The following is a 21,148-nucleotide window of genomic DNA, read 5'->3' as shown; positions in this document are numbered from 1 at the left end:
TGAACCCCTCAACATTATCCATTAGGGTTGGAATCAACTTCTTCCAAATTCCTGTTAATGTTGACATTTTGACCTCCTTCCATAAATCATGAATGTTCTTAATGGCACTAGAATAGGTAAATCCTTTCCAGGAAGTTTTCAATTTACTTTTCCCAGGTCCATTAATGGAATCACTATCTTTGACAGCTATAGCCTTACAAAATGTATTTCTGAAATAATAAGGCTTAAAAGTTGAAATTACTCTTTGGCCATGGGCTTCAGAATGGATGTCGAGTTGGCAGGGATGACAACGTTAACTTCCTTGTACATCTCCATCAGAGCTCTTGGGTGGCTAAATGCATTGCCGATGAGCAACAATATTTTGAAAGGAATCTTTTTTATCTGAGCAGGAGGTCTCAACAGTGGGCTTAAAATATTCTATAAACCATGTTGTAAATAGATGTGCTGTCATCCAGGTTTTGTCATTCCATTTCTACAGCACAACACAGTAGATTTAGCATGATTCCTAGGGACCCTAGGATTCTGGAATGGTAAATGAACACTGGCTTCAACTGAAAGTCACCGGCTGCATTAGCCCCCAAACAAGAGTGCCAGCCTATCCTTTTAAGCATTGAAGCTGAGCATTGACTTTTCGTCTGAAGCTATGAGAGTCCTAGATGCCATCTTCTTCCAATAGAAGGCTGTTACATTACATTGAAAATGTGGTGTTAGCGTAGCCACCTTCATCGGTTATCTTTGCCATATCTGGATATCTTGCTGCAACTTCTCCATCAGCACTGGCTGCTTCGCCTTACACTTTTATGTTATGGAGACTAAACCTCATGAACCAACTTTTGCTGGCTTCCAACTTTTCTTTTGTAGTTTCCTTACCTCCTCAGCCTTCATCGAATTGAAGAGAGGTAAGTCCTTGCTCTGGATTAGACTTTGGCTTAAGGGGATATTGAGGCTGGTTTGGTCTTCTATTCAGACCATTAAAACCTTGTTTATATCAGCAATAAGGCTGTTTTGCTTTCTTATCATTTGTCTGTTACTGGATCAGTATGTTTAATTTCTTTCGATAGCTTTTTATTTGCATTCACAATTTGGCTAGAGGCCAATTTGGCACAAGAGGCTTAGCTTTCAGCTTATCTTGGCTTTTGACATGCTTTCCTCACTAACATTAATCATTTCGAACTTTTGATTTAAAATGAGACTTGTGTGACTCTTCCTTTCACTTGAACACCTAGAGGCCATTGTAGGGTTGTTAATTGATCTAATTGTCTCAGGATATAGGGAAATCCAAGGAGAGGGAGAGAGACGTGGGAATGGCCAGTCCATACAGCAGTCAAAACATACACATTTATTGATTAAGTTTGCCATCTTATATGGTGTGGTTTGTGATACTCCAAACAATTATAATATTAACATCGAAGATCACTGATCACAGATCACCGTAACAGATATAATAATAATGAAAAAGTTTGAAGTATTGCAAGAATTACCAAAATGGGACACAGAGACATGAAGTAAGCACATGCTGTTGGAAAAATGGCGCCAGTGGACTTCGTTGGTGAATGCAAGGTTGCCACAATCCTTCAATTGGTAAAAAACTCAGTATTTGCCAAGTGCAGTGAAGCAAAGTGCAACAAAACAACGTATGCCTGTATTCTGCATTTGCTGAAAACCACATAAAATACTTTACTGATTTTGTGAAGTGAACAAAATGTCTCCATCAGCCAAAGAGGTAATCCTTGATTCATTCTTCCTCCTGAGATTTAGCACATGGAGCCTAGCAGCGGAAGCCAAGGGTAGTCTGCCTGGCTGGCTGCCCCGGGCCACCAGTCTGCTTCCGGCTAACGCCTTGGTCTGCCCCGTGTTGATTCCAACCCAGCTCCCACCACTTGCTCATGCCAAAGGAAAAAATTCAGCATACGCTTTTTTGACTCCTGATTCACCACCCCCTCCATCACAGACATGGATCTCAGACTCTTCTTTAACACGCTGAAATTGAGTTTATGGAGCTTGTCTCATCTCTCTTTGAAAAAGAATTGCTGCATTTTCTGAGCTGCTTTCTCAGTCCCATGCTTCTCTGTTATGGAAGACAATCCTACTTCTTCCAGAGTTTGCCAATCATTTTAAAGAAGCTTTTCAAATGCTATGAGCAGTTCTCTCTGTGTGTGTGTGTGTGTGTGTGTGTATGTGTGTGTGCGCGCACGCATGCACGTGTGTATGTCAGTGTGTTGGGCTCCCTCACCGGAGAGTCAGCTCCAAAATGTCAGAACCCCAGGTCTGTGTTGCTCCATCAGTACCTAGCACAGGATTGGGCTACAAACATAATTATTGAATGCATAAATGAATGACTTTTATGTGAGAAAGGTGGTATGATCTAACTTTAAGAATTTAAGATGGTCAAAACCTTTGGTTTCATTATGACATCCAGAAATAACATTTACTTGCTGTATAAGTGAACAAATCACCACTCCGAAGAGCCTCAGTGTTGGAATCTGTGGAATGTAGATGATGCTAACTTCTCTGCTTAGCTAAAGAAATTGGGAAGTTCAAATGAGGTAAAGGATGGTGTGGTTGTTTTATGCACCGACTTGGCTAGGTTGTTGTACGCAGTTATTTAATCAAATACAAACCTAAGTTGTTGCTGTGAAGGTATTGTGTAGCTGTCGATAACATATACCATTAGTTGACTTTAAGTAGAAGAGATTACCCTCTCCAACTGGATGGATCTTATCTAATCAGTTGAAAGGTTTATAGGAGCAAAAAACCGAACTGTCCCACAGAAGAAGAAATTCTCCCTCAAGACGGCAGCATCCAGTGCTGCCTGAATTTCCAGCCTGCTAGCCTGCGCTACAAATTTTAAACTTGCCAGTCCTCACAGATACATCAGCTAGTTCCTTGAAATAACTCATACATATGTGATTATAAGTAAGTAATAAATATAAATTATTTATTCCAAAAGAATGTATACCTAAGCATGATATGCATATAGGCCATCTACATATATACTGTTTTCCCTCTGGAGAACACTGACTGATGCAGATGACATCGTGTTGGTCAGTGTGGAGGGTCAGGAAATGAAGGGCAGGGAATGAAGGGAGGAAGGCAGAATGAAGGAACCGCCAAGCCAAGGGAGACCGAGAGGCTGGGAGTGCCAAGCACTGCAGTCTCTCTGTCTTCCTTGGAAATGTGCATCACTGCCACACTTTCTGCAGGAAGGAAGGTGTTCCAGATGGTTTAAAGGTGCCACCTCCCCAGGTCCTGGCTGGGGCGGGACTGGCATACACATTCTCAGGGGTTGAGTGTGTAGGAAGTAGATATTAACAAACAGGCCCCTAAGGTGGGGAGGAGAAGGCATCAGGGGCAGCAAAACTTGGCAGCTCCTTGCACCCTACCCTCACAGAAAAGACGCAGAGCTGTCTGTGTGGGTGTTCTCCTGGCTGACACTATCCTAATTAGTGCAGGCGCCCTCTGGAGCTGAGCTTCTTTTATTAATGCCTTCATTAAAAGGTCTCCCCTAATCAGTCAGCTGTGGAGCCTGCTTACCGGAAGAAGGTTCTCCGGGCTCACAGACAGGCCTTGTATCCGAGAAAGAAAAGTATCCGGTTTCTGTGTGCAGGGTTGGGGGTCTTCTGGAAACCTTTTTGAGACAGTGCTTGCCCTTAACCAGTCTCTTCTACTCTCTTTGCACTCCTCCTCCCACCCTACAGGCATTTGATGTGACAAATAAAAATTAAACCCTATGCAGCACATTGAACTCACACCTTATTCTCAAAAAGAAACAAAATTTTGCAAAAGTTCTTAGCCAACCTCAATGAGTAAGTGGCTCATTGAAATAGGAAATGTTATATCTGATGCTCCTTCACTGTAATAATAACAGTAACACTAATTATTCTTCACATTTGTATATCAGCTGGTGATTTAAAACATGTAGTCACATTCATTAACTGCCATTCTCTGAAGTTGGCGCTGGGAAGTCAAAGATGATTGACTTGAAAGTACGATATTTTATTCATCAGGAAAAATGATCATTAAAACATTATGCTCAGAAGAGGCACAGCAGGAAGCTCTGGGAGGGGATAGCCAATTGCCTGGAGAATTAGAAAAGGTCTTTGGAGGAAATGTGAATAAGCTAGGTTGTTTGAGAAATAAAAACAATCATGCATTTAGGAATACATACACACCCGTATACATACATTTAGGAAAAACTTTAGGATATTCCTCTCTTTCCCCACAGTTCCATGATGAAAGGTCTTTTTGGGATCAAGACTTTAGAGCGGGGGCATGTTACATGATGATGCAATTGTGATCTGCAGCCTGGGTGCTGGCCATGTGTCTCCGGGCATTTTGTGGTGGGGCCCGAACTGATAGGGAGTTGTAGTAGAAGCAGTCCCGGAAGGGGAGGCAGGAGGCCTGGGTGCTAGATCTTGCTCTGCTGAAAAGTTAGCATTTGACTTTGGGGAAGTCATTTCTCCTTCTAGCCTTCAGTCTCTTCATCTGTTAAATCAGTTCCATTTTCTTTGTTTAATATTGAAAGCTTCTTTCCAGATACAGACAGAAAACTGAAAAGTAGGTGAAATTGATAGAGCAGAGCTATTTTCATTCTTATGCTCATTATTCTTCCAATTGAAGCTGGGGGATGGATAAGAGCCACAGCAGCCTTTTCTCCCTTTTTACCCCCAAAGGAACCCCAGAAGCATGTCTCTTTCACTCTTGAGCACTGAAGAGCAGCGTGAAAACCATAGGACCGAGGGCTCTTGGAATCCTCTACTCTGAGCGCAAGTACTTCTATGAAACTCACCAAGAAATCTGTTTTTCCTAAAAAATGATGACAGCTAATAACTAATATTTATTGAATATTGTTTATCAGGTTTTGTTCTATGAGCTTTTCGCAACCCCATAAGTTAGGCATATTGTCATCACCATTTTAGAGATGAAGTAAATGAAACATGAAAGGACTGTGACTCACCCAGGGCCATGCAATTATTAACAGGCAAGATTCAAACCCAGACAGTACGGCTCCAAAGGCCACGATAATAACCATTATGCTATCTCGCTTTGTAGCAGTCCCACAAATGCCTTCCTTGACATTTGCTTAAATAGTTCAAGCTATAGCTTACGCTCGTTTATTCTTAAGCCCATAACAGAAGTAACCAATTGAAGAATTAAATATGTCATCCCATAACCTAATTGCTGTTCTTTAGAACAAAATTATGATGAGGAGTTTGTTTTCCTGAATGTAGCTGGGCAATATTTTTCTGCTTTACTGAATTCCATTTCTTCTTCCTCTCTCCATATTCCACAGACCTTGATTTTTTTCCTTTGGTGGAGAGGAAGAACAGTTGGTCTCCATCTTCATAATATTCTCCATTTGGCAACCATTAACAAATGTTTCAGCCTCCCCAGATCTAAGCAAAAGCAGCGGAAAAGATCTAGGTATCCCCATATCCCACAGCACTGGGCAGGGGTCTGCACTGAGTTGCTTTCAGGACAGTCAGAGAGGTTCTGGGAGAGGGACAAGAGCAAGCCCCCTGCAAAGTCCCAGCATCCAACCTCAGCTGAGCCCTCACCACTCATCATAAGTTTCTTATTTCCTGTTTCTTGATGTCTGATTGCTTCCCTAAGCAGTTGCACAAATTCTTCTCCACATTTTCAAATCTCAAAGTCCACCCTATTTCCTCAGTTTCCCCAGTTCACAGCTTGTCTTTGATTTGCCAGCAGGGATCTTCCCTGCTCTGAGGTTCCTCAGCTTCCTGTGCCTCACTAGGAAAATCTTTCAGAGCTCCTCCCTGTTCTTTTGTCCTTTTCTTTTCCTTTTGATGAAGAAGTGCCCCGTATACTACCCCATGTACTCCTGGCCTCACCCTGTCCAGCTCCCCATCAGCACTTAGCTCTGCCCACTCTCTCTCTCAGTCTCCTGCTCCCTCAGTTGCTTTTTCTCCTCCCACTATATCTCTTTAACAAACAAATAATGCAGGTTTCACTCATTTCAAACAGACCTTTCTTTGATCTAGTTTCCTAGTCTTGGCATCATCTTATCGTCCTTTCCACTACCAAATCATGTGTTCATTTTTTCTTCTCTCTCTCTCTCTCTTTTTTTTTTTTTTTTTTTTTTTTAGATGGAGTTTCGCTTTCATTGCCTAGGCTGGAGTAAAATGGTATGATCTTGACTCACTGCAACCTCCGCCTACTGGGTTCAAGTGATTCTCCTGCCTCAGCCTCCAGAGTAGCTGGGATTACAGGTTTGTGCCCCCATGCCCAGCTAATTTTTGGGTTCTTTTAGTAGAGATGGGGTTTCACCATGTTGGCCAGGCTGGTCTTGAACTCCAGACCACAAGTGATCTGCCTGCCTCAACCGCCCAGAGTGCTGGGATTACAGGCATGAGCCACCACGCCTGGCCGATGTGTTCATTCTTCCAGCACTTCTCTCTCCTCGTTCTTCCCTGTAAACCGCAATCACAGCGCCTCCTCAAAAACCACTCCTGAGGTCTCAGCCATCATCTCTAGCCACCATCATAAAACACTAGACTTCTGCCAACCTATAACTTCTTCCATGCCCTGTCACTAACTTGCTCTGTGATTCTGGGGAAGTCTGGCCTCTTTCTGGACCTCAGTCCTTTCAAATGTAAGTTTTCAAAGTTTTTAAAACCTAATTCAAACAACAGGATGTTCAGAATCCTAATATGTACAACAGATAAAAGGCACAGTGGTCTTGGGTATAAATGTGTGTGTATGTGTTTATTTATATGTTAAAATATATTCTTTGACCTGGTCAGCAGGAAGCATAAATGTGTATGTATGTCTGTGGGCATGTATGCGTGTTTATGCATGTGCATATGTGTGTGCCGTGTGTAGCGGCCAATAAGAAGCCCCAATAACCTGAATGAGCAGCTCAGCTCCTTTTCCCTGAAAAATTCCCACTCTATTCAGAGTTGAAGTCTCAGCAGGTACATTTTAAAATTTGACTCGGACCCCTGGACACGGTCAATTGCTTCAGGGGTAGGCACTGAACCCCAGCAGAGCCAACCAGAACCCTTCCCAGGGCCTAAGAAATTCCAGTTTCTGTCTCATTTAATCCTCATGCTAGCCTCCACGATGACCCTTAATAATCCCACCTCCTGGTATTCACATCTTTATGTAATCCCCTCAGTTTCAGTGTGAGCTGGATTTAGTGGATATCATGTGGTTGAAGTTATGCCATGTAACTTCCTAGATTAGATTACAAAAATAATGTGGCTTCTGCTATGGAGGCCCTGTCTGGGGCTCTCTGTCTGCTACAGTTTGTACATTTGTTCCCACAAACCTCATGCTGAAATGTTGAAGTCGGGGCCTCATGGGAGATGTTTGGGTCATGGGGGCAGATCACTCATGAGAGGCTTGGTGCTATCCTCACAGTAATGAGTGAGTTATCATTCTATTCGTTCCCGAGAGTTGGTTGTTTAAATGAGCCTGGCACCTCTCCACTTTCTTTCCAGCCTCCTCTTGCCATGTGATCTTTACACATGCTGTTTCCCCTTTGCCTTCTGCCGTGAGTGAAAGGAGCCTGAAGCCCTTACCAGAAGTAGATGCTGGAGCCATGTGTCTTGTACAGCCTGTGATCCAAATAAACCTCTTCTTTATAAATTACCCAGCCTCAGGTATTCTTTTACAACACTAAATGTCTCTCTCATTCTCAGATCGGTCATGTGGAGGGAAGTAAGTTGCCATGTTATAAGCAATAATATAAAGAGGCCTGTGAGGCTTAGGAAGGCACTGAGGTTTCAGTCTTACAGCCCACAAGGAACTGAAGCTTGCCAACAATCACACGACTGGGTTTGGAATTAAATCATCTGAAGCCTACCAACAGTAACATGAGTTAACCTGGAAGTAGGTCCTTTTCATCCTTTGCCCAACCCACTCCCCAGTTGAACCTTCAGAAGAGACCAAAGTTGTGGACAACACCTTGACTGCAACCTCTTTGCAAACCTTGAGCCAGAGATACTCAGAGAAGCTTGGCCCACAGAAACTTTGAATAATACATTCTTGTTGTTTTAAGCCACCAAGTGTTGGAGTAATTTGTTATGTAGCAATAGATAACTAAAACAATGCTTGACCAGGGAAGTGTCAGCTTGAGAGCTCTAGGAGACCGTCTTTTACTGTGTCCCAGAAAGCAGACAGAGTAAGTCTGCAGTGACAGAGAAGTTGAAGTCAATGTGAAGAAATTCCTTGTGGCCTTTAGCACCTTGGCTCTGGTTTACTTCTGAGACCTAGCTCATCCTTGCCTTTGAAAATTCTGTTACTCATAATTGAGGACTGAAATGAAAGCCCTAAGCCTCTCCAACAGACTAATGGATCCTCCTTTGGCTAAAATAGACTCTACAAATTTTAAGATCTTGGCATAACAAGATGAGAGGCTGGTCACATTCTATTTGCTGCCATGCCCCACCCCTCACTTCCCATTACTAATCATTAATAGATTTTCTCAAAAGCAAGCTGGGGAGAACGAAAGACTGGAAGAATCCTTCACTCACTTCATCCAACCACCCAGTGCCCTTTTCCTGTTTTTTGGTTCTGACATGACTTCCATCCCGGTGTACAGACTTCTCCTTGTTGATAGATGACAGCTGGCTGCAGATTTGGATTTTCTTAAGATGTGCAGAAAGCAGCCCTATGCATCACTCTTTACCTTTTACGTATAGGAGCTAATTATAATGTATTTAAACGTTAAGTCTCCACCCCAAAGTGAACATGGGTTATATGTTTCATACATGTAAACCTAATGTGCATGCATGTCTCCTTCATGAATATTAATAAACTCCTCCTATATACTGATTAATATGTATACTCTGCCACCCTATTTAGCATATATTCCTAATTTTAATTGCTCCTCCTTGAAGCACAGATTTTTGATTTGCAGGAGGTTTCACTTCATGCCTGCAGGATGCAGTCCTCCTTTAGAAACAACGTTCTCCTTTCTAAAATTACTGATTTTGTGACTTTTTTGGTCAACATAATAAAAATCATTTTTTCTCTGCTATTTGTATTTGTAACCAAATACAGGGGCTCTACACATACATCTTGTTTCCTTTGCCACACCATCCTACAGGATGGCCCAGGCATTGTCCATGCTGTGGAACCTTCCTTTCCTTGACCAGATGTTCCTCTCCTCTCTAGATAGCCAGAGACACTTCTGTGTGCTTCCTTAGACGTCTGAACATATTTGAGACATTTACCACGATTCTGAGACTGTGCAATGCACCTGTCCAGTTTCCCAGTTGAAAGAATGAAACTGTCTCATTCATCTCTGTGTTCTGCCAACACCTTATGAAATGAGTTTGTGAGCCAATAAAATAGAGTAGTATTCAAGACACGACAGCTTTCCTCCTATAAAGCAGATTTTCAGTACATGTTATCAATTTACAAATTCTGAAAGTCTGATAACAAAAAATGCCTGTGTGCATGTGGACTTCAGTAGAGAGAAGGAATACATTCTGGGAAGGTTTCATGGAAACATCATTTGAGCTAGACTTTGACTAAGAAATAAGATATTGACGGGTAAAGGTAAGGGGCCAGGTAAAGTCCTTCAGGTACACAGAACAGCTTGAGCAAAAGCATTGAGTCATAAAAGTGCCTGAAGTATTTAGAAGCACCATAACAAGTAGTAAGTGGATTGAAGGGTTTGTAGTACATATCATAGAAAACAACGCTAGAAAGACTGAAGCCAGAGAGTGGAGAGCCTCAGACTTCTTCGTCTGTGTTTATTTTGTGTTCTAGTATTAAGGAGAACTTTGTGGGGTGCAGAAATTAAAAGATGGCATCATAATAGCTGGGTTTTAGGAAGAGAACTCTGTAGGATAGATTAGGCAAGAGGACTGGTGGAAGATGGATATAGGAATGACAATTCAGTGACTGGTCTGGCAGTGTCAGTAGGAAAAGAGGCAAAAGGAAGACTGAAGTGATTTGGGAGGCAGGCTCTGTCCTGGTCTGCAACTGGGCTTGCAGTGCTTCGAGTTCAGGGTTCCATCCAGCAGCTCTGCCCAGTGGAGAACAACTCATGAGCCGGCACTGAGGATAGGACAGAGAGGATGTTGCCCTTTGTATCAGAAGTCCACCCATAGGCATTAGTCTATAAACTGTGAAACATTGATTCCACAGAATATTATATAGGCACTACAAAATATAAATGAGGCAGGCTATAGAAAAAAGGGGGTTAGTGGGAAACTATGAGATAGATCAAAATTGAATAATAGAAAGGAGGCAGGAAAGAAGTTGGAGAAACAAAGGAAAAGTTGATGTGAATCAAAGAGCTGGGGCCATACGGATGAGCATGTAATGGGTGTCTTGGAGACAGCACTTGTATCTTAGCGTGTTAGGGGAGGTGCCCAGACACCTCATAGAGCAAGACTTTTACACCAAAGGCTAAAGGACTCCACTTGAAGGAGCACCCAGATGAGAAAAATGTCCTAGATGTGTGCCCAATTTGGTAAAGTAATAACAGTGCAGATGAACAGTTCCCATTCAGCACTGTTTAGGGAGGTGCCCACCTTGCACTTTACATTCTGATTATAATAAACTGACCATATTTTCCCAAGTTCATCAGACATTATGCCTCTATGCCTTTGAAAATGTGGATGTCACTGTTTGAACTGATTTTCTCTGTGTTAATGTGAAACGCTCTTATTCATGCTTCAAAACTCAACTGTAAAAAGAAAGAGACAGAAAGAATGAAAGAAAAGAAGACAGGGAAGGGGAAGGAAGGGAGAGAGAGAGAAGGAGAGAGAGAGAAAGAAGGAGAGAGAAAGAAAATAAGTAAGGAAAGAGAGAGAGAGAGAAAGAGAGAAAGGTATTCTCCCCCCACACCAAAAAAGTAAGAAAAGAAAAAAGAAAACAACAACTTACATAAATCCAACTCCTGGAATTCTAATATAAAATCTGTAGCACCCCTAGTTAAAGCATCATTACTTTTTCATTACAAAACTTTCATTACATAACATGCACAGAAAAAGGTAAACACAAAACACTAAAAACTGAGGTGATATCCTTCTAGGATATTTTTCGTCTGCATACTCAGGTTATGTCCTCACGAGGGATACTCTTCCTGAATAAAAATGCTGAATAAACATAATGTATTATCACCGTTGTATAAAAATATATGGGTTCTATGTTATGAAGCAAACAGAGCCTCCTATGTCATACACGGGCACACACGCACACACACACACGCTACTTTCCAAGCATCTTTCTTCACTGAATTTAAAGACAAACTTTGAGAAAGCAACAAAACTGGGTATGATGTTTAAGTGCATAGCATAGGTGCGTACTGGGGAGTGCAAGGACTACAGAGGTGGAGATGGAAGTTGGTGATAGCTGATGATATCTTTGGAAGTGTACATCCTGCAGAGAAAGAGCTGTAGATGGAGAGGAAATATTGAGCTGGTTAAAACAATATGCACTGGAGAATAGTTGAGTCTTGGCATTCTGTTATTATTGGTTTAGAGCATACCCTTGTAAAAATAAGTAAGAAAATCAATCAGTAAACAGGTAAATGTAAATAACAATCTATAAAAAAGGTTCAAACTGTTGAAAAATATTTGAAAAAATTAACATTATACAAAGCTTTAAAACTCCCAATAAAACCTTGGATATCCAATTTTAGTTTTCATATTGATGACAATTTTGAAAAATAGTAATACTCAAGTACTCTCATATGCTACTAGAGATAATTAAATGCTTTCTGGAGGACAAGTTGTCAATGCATATCAAGTGTCCCAAGATTAACCATTTCCTTTGATCCAAAAACTATATTACTAAAAAATCATAATAGAAAAATAAACAAAGATGTATATTATAATTTATGAACAATGATATAATTTATGAACAATGTACTGTCACCATTACATAAAAGGGTATCACAGCACTGTATCACAGCAATACTTATGAGCAAGAGTTAGAAAATACCAAAAATACTTTATTGATAGGAAAACGATTAAATACACAAAATATTTTAAAAGTTTTATGTTATTAATTACAAATAATAATTTTAGAGTATTTAATGATATAGGAAAATGTTCACATTATAATGTTAAAAAAGTAAATTACAAAAATCTGTACTTACAGAATAATCTTGATATTGTAATAAAATAAACAAAACATATATTTTATAGTTACATGCAAAACAAAAGACCTGAGAGGCATATGTAGTTTACAGATAATTATAATATTCATCTTTATTTTTCTTTATTTTCCATATTTTTACAATTAACATTTGTTACTTCTCCAACAAAGGGAAAAAAAAACAGTAATATATTACCTCCTCTTTACTTTTACCCAGATAGTCATTTTATTTGTTGTGCTACAAACTTTTAATATTTTACATTTAATGCTCTATTTTCATTTTAAAAATTCATTTAAGTCTTAACTCACTTATTCATCAAATATTTACTGAAACCTATTATGTTCCAGATACTGTTCTATGTACTGTTGATCAAGCAGGGACAAACGAAACCCTTGTGTCTTTGATTTATATGACCTTGAATATGGTTTATCTTGGTGAATGTTTCAGGTGCACTTGAAAAGAAAGTCTAGTTTGCTGTTTTGGGGTGGAGTGTTCCATATGTGTTCAATTGTTCTCCATCTTTTCTGTTTTTTTGTTGACTCGTTCCATTGATTACAGAGAAAGATGTGGTGAAGCCTCCAACTATAATTGTGGATTTGCCTATTTGTTCTTTCACCTTTATCAGTTTTGCTATATGTATTTTGAGATTCTGATGTTAGGTGCATATACATTTAAGATTGTTATGTTTTCTTGGTGAATTGATCTTTTAATCATTATGGAACGTCCCTTTTGAACCTAATTCTTTATTCTAATGTCTTTTTTGTCAAATATTAACATAGCCACTGAGGTTTTCTTTTGATTAGTGTTTACATGGTGTATTTTTCCATATTTTTACTTTTAACCTATAAACATCATTATGTTTTAAGTAGGTTTCTCATACAGAGCATTTATTTTCTGCATTTTAAAATCCATTCTGACAATTTAAACTGGTATTTTTAGTCCACTTATATTTAACAAAATTGTTGATATTGTCAAAATTGGGCCTACAAATTTCTTTCTAAAAAGTTTCTCTAATTTTCCCTTTAACATCTGTTGGACTTGATGTACCAATTTCTTAATTGTTTCTTGTTTTTTCTCTATTTTTCACTCCTCTGTTTGCCCTTTGCTTTCTATTTTGGTGCTTCCTATTTTTTAGCATTCCATTTAAATCTAGCTCTTGCATTTTGAACACATATCTTTGTATATATTTTCTGGTGGTTTCTCTAAGGACCGAGACATAGACATAAATATAGATATAGATAGGCACATGCAAATTAAATACATATGCACACATATTTTTACAGTATACTTGGAATTAATATTTTACTACTTCATTTGGAAGATATAGAAATGTAACCACCACATAAGCTCTTTTTAGCTTCCCCATTTTACGTTGCAATTGTCATCTAGATTGCATCAACATACATTGCAAACCTCACCAGTTGATGTAATTTTATTTGCTTTCAATTATCATTTAAAATAACTTAAGAAGAGAAAAATATTGTATCATATTTACCTAGTCGTTTATCATTTCTGTTGCTCTTTATTCAGAAAGTTCCAAGTTTCCCTCTGGTATTATTTCTCTTTTACCTGAAGAACTTCTTGCAGAGCAAGTCTGTTGGTGATAGATCTTCATACATCTTTTTTTTCTTCTGAGAATATCTTCCTTTTCATTTTATTTCTCATGGGCATGTTCATGGACATAGAATTCTGGTTGACAGCTCTTTTATTTCAGCATTTGAAAATGTTTTATTGAATTATGTCTTCCATTATTTCTGATGAGAAATCTACTCCAATTCAGATCACTAGCCTGCCAATTGTTTTGTGTTGTTTTTACCTCTGGCGGCTTTCAGGTTATTGTATTTGTCTTTATTTTTCAGCAACTTTATTATCCTGTATCTAGGCAGACATGTTTATTTGAATTTATCCTATTGGGATTCAATGGACTTGAATCTTATTGAATTTATATATTTTTCCAATATTGGAAAATTTTTAACCATTATTTCTTCAAAACTTTCATGTGCCTCATAGTCTTTCTTCTCCTTCTGAAACCTTGATGATATCATTATTAGATCTTTTGGTACTGTCAGCAGTCCTAAAGTCTCTGTTCTTTTTCTAAAATTTTGCATTTACTGTTTTTAGATTGAATAATTTTTATTAATCTGTCTTCAGATTTAATGACCTTTTTTCCCTTGTCTCCATTCTACCATTGAGTACATTCAGTGTATTTTTTATTTTGGTTATTGTATTTTTTTCATCCTAAAATTTTCATTTGGCTTGTTCTAATATGTTTTATTTCCCCTCATGCAGCTTTTAATCTTTCCATTTATTTTAATAGTGATCATGCTCACTTTTTGGAGCATGGTTAAAACAGCTTCTTTGTCCGATCATTCTAGCATTTGTGTTACCTCAGGTTAGCATCTGTTGAATGTCCTTTCCCTTGCAAATCATTGAAATTTTCCTGGGCCTTCATATATTGAGTAATTTCAGGCTGTAATTCCTAGACATATTGAATATTATGTTGTGAGGCACTTGGTTTTAAGTCATGGAAATTATTGATGCTAATTTTTTAAAGGAAGCAATTGATTAAGATGAATTTAGATTGCGCAAGTTCCAGCTGGCTCAAATGCCAATTTAGTTTTCAGCGACTTTGAAGGGCTATTTGAATCTTCCTGCTTGTGTGCCACCCAGTAACCAGTATTAGACCTGCACAGTGGTCTACTTTATAGATGATTTCTCAAAGCTTTTGCTATATTGTTTATGTTCAAATATATGCATGTGAAGGTTGAGGGTAAGCCTGGGAGTTTATAAATAATATTTTGGGATTGATTTCCACAGCTTCCTCAGTGGAATAATTTTCCTGAACTTTCTAGCTTCGAAGATTTTCCTTTCTCATCTTCTGCCAAGAAAACTGATTTGAATTGTCTACTCTGCTGTTTATATTTTGTTATTTGTTCTGCCAACCAGTTCAAATGGTGAGAGAACTGAGAAAGGGGAAAGAAAAGCAATGAGGATTTCCCCTGTGGTCTTGGCTCAGAGTTTTGGGCGTCTGTTCTACAAGTGTTGCCACCAGTCTGCCATTGGCTCTGCTATTACTGCCACAGCTGCTACAATGGGTTTGCCTTGGGGCTGAGAAAGGAGAGGGCGGAAAAAAAATAAACAAAACAAGCAACAAAACTACAAAATTCAAGGGAATCTTGACACTCTCTTTGTTCTTTAAGGGCCCAATTTCCTGCTCCTTCAACCAGAAAGAGAGGGCCTCTCTAAGAGCTCTTTCTGTCTGCACCTCATGTGTACTTCCGGGTTTGAGGATTTAAAGATACTGCCAGTTCAGTGGTACTTGCAGTTCACCACACTGCCTGCTAGCATTTGTTTTCCAGAGTCCTCAGATCAATGTTGCACGCATATTGCCCAGTATCTCAGTTAACTTCAGTGAGAGGGGCAGAGAGAGGAGTGTTACTTTACCTTATATGTAACTGAAATTCTTATTTCTTTAAGGATACATTTATTTATATGTAAGTCTTTCTTAATAAGCTGCTAAACTGTGAATTTATGTGGATGTGTATTTTTCTGTTTATTCTTAGCACTTAGCATAATGTTTGAAACAAAATATGTGCTTTAAAAAGTTCAAATTAAATTTCTTTCCAACTTTTCTATGCTGAATGTATATAGGTTTTCAGTTGTTCTTAATATCGTATCTTTTAAATTGTTTTATTATTTTTAAAATTTATTTTATTTTATTTTTTTATTATACTTTAAGTTCTGGGGTACATGTGCACAATGTGCAGGTTTGTTACATATGTATACATGTGCCATGTTGGTGTGCTGCACCCATTAACTCGTCATTTACATTAGGTATATCTCCAAATGCTATCCCTCCCCCCTGCCCCCTCCCCACAATAGGACCCAGTGTGTGATGCTCCCCTTCCTGTGTCCAAGTGATCTCGTTGTTCAATTCCCACCTATGAGTGAGAACATGCGGTATTTGGTTTTCTATTCTTGCAATAGTTTGCTGAGAATGATGGTTTCCAGCTGCATCCATGTCCCCACAAAGGACATGAACTCATCCTTTTTTATGGCTGCATAGTATTCCATGGTGTATATGTGCCACATTTTCTTAATCCAGTCTGTCACTGATGGACATTTGGGTTGATTCCAAGTCTTTGCTATTGTGAATAGTGCCGCAATAAACATACGTGTGCATGTCTTTATAGCAGCATGACTTATAATCCTTTGGGTATATCCCCAGTAATGAGATGGCTGGGTCAAATGGTATTTCTAGTTCTAGATCCTTGAGGAATCGCCACACTGTTTTCCACAATGGTTGAACTAGTTTACAGTCCCACCAACTGTGCAAAAGTGTTCCTATTTCTCCACATCCTCTCCAGCACCTGTTGTTTCCTGACTTTTTAATGATTGCCATTCTAACTGGTGTGAGATAGTATCTCATTGTGGTTTTGATTTGCATTTCTCTGATGGCGAGTGATGATGAGTATTTTTTCATGTGTCTGTTGGCTGTATGAATGTCTTCTTTTGAGAAGTGTCTGCTCATATCCTTTGCCCACTTTATGATGGGTTTTTTTTTTCCTTGTAAATTTGATTGAGTTCTTTATAGGTTCTGGATATTAGCCCTTTGTCAGATGAGTAGATTGCAAAAATTTTCTCCCATTCTGTAGGTTGCCTGTTCACTCTGATGGTAGTTTCTTTTGCTGTGCAGAAGCTCTTTAGTTTAATTAGATCCCATTTGTCAATTCTGGCTTTTGTTGCCATTGCTTTTGGTGTTTTAGACATGAAGTCCTTGCCCATGCCTATGTCCTGAATGGTATTACCTAGGTTTTCTTCTAGGGTTTTTATGGTTTAGGGTCTTACCATGTCACACAGGCTGGTCTTGAACTCTTGGCCTCAAGTGATCTTCTTGCCTCAGCCTCCCAAACTGCTGGGGTTACAGACATGAGCCACTGTCCCTGGCCTCAATACCATATCTTTAGGGAATGGTTTGTTTTATCATACTGCTCTTACTAAAACAAATCGTGACCCAAATGCCCAAATGCACCACCCCAGGCACCTTACTTTTCCCTGAGAGTACTTTAAGCAGAGAACAAAATTTCTCCATTCACCGTCCTCTAGATTTGTAGGAAATGCAAAAGTGCTCTCAATTTACTCGTGCTTTCTGTACCAGGCAATAAAATATGTCCTTCAATGCAAAGTGGTCTAAATACGTGTATAGATGGAATTTTTCAAAAGCATCTCTGCATTTTCAAAGATGAAAAGAAATAACTATAAAGTGTGAGTCATATGTTAACTCATGCATTAGTGAAAGTTAGAAAGAAGCCAAACTAATAAAATAAAAATAATATGATCATTAAAAGAAGCAATGAAAAGTAGCATCTTACGTGGGAATTTTGCAAGGATAGGACTGGTGTAAAGACACCCACTTCCAGCCACTTTGCCTTTCATTTTGGAGAACATTAAGGAGGACTTAGTGGAAGAATAATGGGAAAGTTATTTTCTCTGTTTTCTTTTTCCCTAGTACCTCCTCCTCCAATAGAAGTAAATAAATAAAAGAGACTCAATTATTGGCTAGCCTATCAGCTGTGTGCATTGAGTTTGCGTATATACTGTAAAATAAACACTAAAACCTTTGTAGCTGTTTACAAGTCTGGTGGCCAAACTTCAGGAAACTAATTATTTAAATGCTTAGGTAGCAGGATATGGAGTATTTAGGGTTTTTATTTTTCCCTTTTTTGCTTCTGGCTGTGATTTGTGATGTGAGAATGAGGAGGCTTTTCTTTTTTTTCTTTTTTTTTTTTCCAATTTTTTTTATGACTTTGTCTTCCCAGCAAGATATTGAATGAACCGAATGCAGGGACCCAGGACGCCTCATTACCAGGAGTATTAAAAAGCCCTGCAGAATTGTTACTACAGCTAATGGAAATCATACTGGAAAGAGAGCAATTATTTCTCCCTGTAAACAAAACAAAACAGAAGGCCATAAGATTTTTCTTGAAAATTTTGAGCCAGAAGTGTTCTTACAAAGATGTCTAGGTTAGTTTCCTACCTTTTAGAACTTGATAAGACCAAGAAAGCAGTAATACAGGTTCTCAGGCAATTGTGTTGTAAAATTATTTTCTACTTTATTAATTCTTCTGATTACACAAATAATTTAAGATAATCACACCAGTGAGACTATGCAAAATATATGAAGAAAAAGTTTTTTAAAATATCCTTCAATCCACTTTCATCATAACCCCAAACAATTTTTTACATGTTAAATAAGCCCAAAGGAGCTATGTATTTACCTGTAATACGGAGGCAAAAGCCATCTGAAGTATGAAAAGTTTCTTTGGTTTTGATTGGAGTTGTATCAAATCAATGCAATTATACTGACTAGGTAGATGCTGAGCCCAAGTTCTGATTGGTAGTTCTACATGCTACTGATAAATACAAGCGGGGAACTTAATTAGTACTTAACTAATTGTTTGGTAGCAAAGTAAGAGCCCATGTGAGAATAATAAAAGATATCTTTGAAGGCAAAAAGATCCAGAAATTATCATCATTTGCCACCTGGCCCAGCATCCATAGGTGTATTTAACTTGTTATACTTTCAGTAAATCTATGTAGGTTCTGACTTATACCCAAGAGGTAACTCATCAGTCTCTCCTTCACAAAGGTGGCGCAGTCTGGGGATATGCCTGACAGAAGCAATGTGTTATTGATTTTCATATTGCCATTGAGTAACAATCATATTCTTCTGCATCCCATTTTTGTGGTAACTACAATAAATTTCTAGACTTAATAGGCTCCAATAGTTATTATTAAGGTGACATTTATGGTTCTGGAGACCGTAAATTCTTAAATAATGAAATTACGCATCATCCACCATTAAGCTAGAAGAAGTCTAAACACTCTCATGGTAACATGCACCCATCCCTGTACTCCCAGCTCAATGCCAGCTGAGTTAAGACATGAGAAGATCATGGATTTTGGAATCCTGAATTGTATTCTTACTAGCTCTATGTGGTGCCTCATGTGTAAAAGAAAGAATACTAACATTTTTCTTGGGCTCAGTATTAAATGAAAAAGAGGCATACAAGTTTGATAAATACCCTTTTCCTCCCCCTTGGGGTAAGTTACTGTTCTTGCAATCTTCCTGTGTATCTTAGACCTGGTTTGACATCAGCAAAGGAGAAAATATTGTTTGCTTATCTCCAGAGAAAGATAACTTGACACAGATGAAAGCAGAATTAGACTGAAATCTTCCATGAAATATTCACAAGTATTTTATTTCATGGGCAATGCTGAGATAGTAAAGTGACATAGCTTCCTCTATTGAAGGAATTCTTGGTGATACAAAGCCATTTGCAGAAAGACTAAGAATTCGCTTCATCCAACAGTCCTAAAAGGCTTAACCCATTCCAGCCTCAACCCAGGTGCAAAAATCTCATATGTCATCAATTCAAGTGGTCCCAAATGCCATCTAAGTCAGGTATAGGTGAGACTTTGGATATGAACCCTCTTTGGGTAAAATTCCTGTACATCTATGGACCTATGGACTAGAAAACAAGTTACATGCTTCCAAAATGGAGGGATGGAGAGGCATGGAGTTAAAATTGTCATTCTCTTAGGGAAGTAGGAACCTAGGACGGCCATGGTGACACCATTTTAAAAAATGACCTCATCTTAAAACTAACAAAACACATTCTTTGCTGGTCACAACCAATGATCATAAGATGTTTACAGTTAAGGAAGCAGATTAATAATGAGGTAATATTATATGAAGTAGTTCCCACACTTATTTGACTCCAGAAAATATTTTTCATCCAGAATATCTTGTTGGACTAGAAATATGAAGAAAAGTCTTTGGGAAGAATGATCACAAAAAATCCATATAGCTTGGCCTTTTGCTTTTTCAACTGCTATGTGCCTGCCTCATACAAGCTTGGTACAATTGATGACTACTGTACACAACAGTATAGTAATCCTGTATTCTGCATTTCTCATATCAGGTACACAGGGGAGGGTTTAACCTGGGAAACAGGGGTGGAGTTCTAAGGGGAGTAGAAAAATTTTGATTAAAAAGTTGTGAAGATATAAACAAGGAGTACAAGAGATGACTAAGCTGTTTGCTCAATGGCAATGAAGAAATACCCTTAATTTGTATTGGAGCCAAAAGTCAGATCTCTGTGACTTCTCTAGTGGTATCAGCTTGGATTCAGGAGTGGAGATAGCAGGCAGGAAGCACTTTGAGGTAAGATGGAAACCATGAAAGGCCAAAATCAAACTTAGACAATAAATGCAAAGATATATAATCTGCAAAGTATTATGTGCTCCTAATGGGTTGCAACAATGACTACTGCTATTACTGTTGCTAATAAAATAAAACATCTGAAAAAGATTCTAGGGTGATGGCAATAATGTCATTAAATGATTGACCAAAGGATCTATGCTAGATGGGAGAAAAGTAAAGTCAGAACAGACACGGGTAGACAAGGAGGAGTGGATGACTGGAAATCACAATGAGGAAAAAAGCATCATAAAGGGGAATGAGATACCGTATTAGAGTAAGTAAAGCTAATTGCTATAACAATATCCCCAACCCTACTGTCTAAGACAGTGAAAGTTCATTTTTCTCTTGAGAAATATTGTGCTGATGTGCTAGTAGAGTAGCTTTCCTACAGGCGGTAACTCAGACTCAAGATCCTTCTATCCAATAGCTTATTGGAGTCCTCAAAAACGCTGAGTGGTTGGCAAGAGAAAAACCATAGAGATTATACATTATCTGTTAGCAGCCAGTTGGAAATGGTATATATCACTTTTGCCAAAGTTTGCTTCAAGGCCACAACTAGACATATTGCGATTGGAAAATATGGCCTTCCTTTGTGCCCAGAAGAGAAATAAAAAGACGTCCCAAAAAGCATAACATTGCCCCCACAACACACAGTCACTGCCCTCACAAGGTAATATTAACGAAGAGCCAGGCAATCATCATTCCATGAGAGAGTTATAGAGTATGCACTAGGTTCTACCGAATCACAAGGTCAGGAGTGATTCATTCGGGGTGAGTCCAACAAAGCATTACTGAAAGGT

Source organism: Theropithecus gelada, chromosome 2, assembly GCF_003255815.1.
Source record: "Theropithecus gelada isolate Dixy chromosome 2, Tgel_1.0, whole genome shotgun sequence".
NCBI classification, from domain to species: Eukaryota; Metazoa; Chordata; class Mammalia; order Primates; family Cercopithecidae; genus Theropithecus; species Theropithecus gelada.
Note: the sequence above shows the minus strand (reverse complement) of the source record.